The sequence below is a fragment of the Cynoglossus semilaevis genome, chromosome 2 (genome assembly GCF_000523025.1).
Source record: "Cynoglossus semilaevis isolate Cse_v1.0 chromosome 2, Cse_v1.0, whole genome shotgun sequence".
In the NCBI taxonomy this organism is placed as follows: Eukaryota; Metazoa; Chordata; class Actinopteri; order Pleuronectiformes; family Cynoglossidae; genus Cynoglossus; species Cynoglossus semilaevis.
In genome coordinates this window covers 15,632,506-15,634,219 of record NC_024308.1, presented here as the reverse complement: position 1 = coordinate 15,634,219, position 1,714 = coordinate 15,632,506, and the positions used below count along the sequence as shown (strand labels likewise).

The following is a 1,714-nucleotide window of genomic DNA, read 5'->3' as shown; positions in this document are numbered from 1 at the left end:
ACATAAGTGTACCACTGCTGTAATGCTTGAGTGATTAACAGGCCTCCCAGTCACTAGGTGGCAGCAACTCATACAGTGGTTTGTACAGATAAAAAATATACGTTATCTGGTTCTCGATAGTATTTTGTATTGCGAAAGTATTTTGCCTCAGGCAGCTTGGATATACGATTAAAAGCCTCTTTGTTTGGTTTCTATTTGATTTAGTAGGGGCAGGCGGCTCCACGATTGATTCTGCATTCAGTTACTGTGGACTTCCACTGGTAGGGGAATGATCCAGCATGTCTGTGCAAACCGACGCATGAGGAAAAAAAGTTGTCTATAATCTGATGTGATTTAAAAAAAAACAGCTGGAATTGTTAAAAGTGTGTTTTTCTAAACTACTCTGATGAGTGTTTTTTTTAAAGGATTATTGGGTTTATATTAATCATGTAACTATAAATGTTGACTTAAGGCAGTGCTTCTCAAATAGTGGGGGGGCATGTATTGCGGTGCCACGCTGGACATAAGTGTACCACTGCTGTAATGCTTGAGTGATAACAGGCCTCCCAGTCACTAGGTGGCAGCAACTCATACAGTGGTTTGTACAGATAAAAAATATACATGTTATCTGGTTCTCAATAGTATTTTGTATTGCGAAAGTATTTCGCGCTGTTGTGGGTTGTTTACATATTACTTGACCTTTGACATACCCTCGGGGGGGGAGGTGACCTCCTGGTCAGGGATCTGTTAACACTGTACATAACATTACCATAACAACCATATGGTCTGTGTCACTTGTTACTTTAATATTAGGTTTTCTGAAAGAAATATGCTGATGAAAAAAAAACAAACTACAATACAGACCACTTTCACCCACACTCACGCACACACATACACCAACCTAATGTATACAAAATATACTGCGTGCTTTCGGGGGAACCATAAGCATTGGCCTTCATTAGGACCAAGACCACTGTGAGTTCACTGCATATTTGGGCCCATTTGTTATGAATTATTCTGCAGGACTACAAACCACAGATGTTGGCTGTGCTGCTTCCTGAGCCTTTAGCTAATTACAGAATACTGAGTTCTTAGCCATCAAGTCAATCCATCATTCCCAGGCACTTTTCTTTTCCTTCTTTAAAAAAAAACCAAAAGTTTGTTTGTGCGTCTCGTGGCTCTCCTGTGTATAACCGTGGAAAAACTTTTTAATGGTTGTTTTCTACTTAGTTGAATTTTTTGTGTGTGTTTTTTTTTTTTTATGTGAACATGGCTTTGGACTGTTTAAATGTATTCCACAACTGGTCTGCATCCCCTGGTGCATTAATCCTCTTTTAATTTGGTGAGAGTCAAGGTTCTGATACAGATGGTGCTTTTTTTTTTTTTTTTGGATGTTGAAATGTAAGTTAATAATTTAACACTTTATGAAAATCAGTTTAATTTTTTTAAAAATATTACAGTAATACCTTGAGATATGAGCATATTCCATTCCAGGACCGAGCTCGTAATTTGAGGTGCTCATATCTCAAATCATTTTTTCCCATAAGAAATAACAGAAAAATAATTAATCCGTTCCGGCCCTTTAAAAAAACTCTCTTATTAGTGCTAATAACAATGGAAAAAACACGTTTTTAATTGCTATAGAGACATAAACACACAAGAAATATTATAATATATAAGGATTTAGTACGATACAGTAGCGGCTAATGGCGGCATGTGCGGGGGGGGGGGGGGG

The 1,714-nt window shown here is 37.8% G+C and overlaps 1 protein-coding gene across 1 annotated transcript in view; it reads left to right on the top strand.

Annotated features, from left to right (window-relative positions):
• sema6bb (sema domain, transmembrane domain (TM), and cytoplasmic domain, (semaphorin) 6Bb) overlaps positions 1–1,714 on the top strand; it is a 70,678-nt gene that overhangs the window by 37,708 nt on the left and 31,256 nt on the right.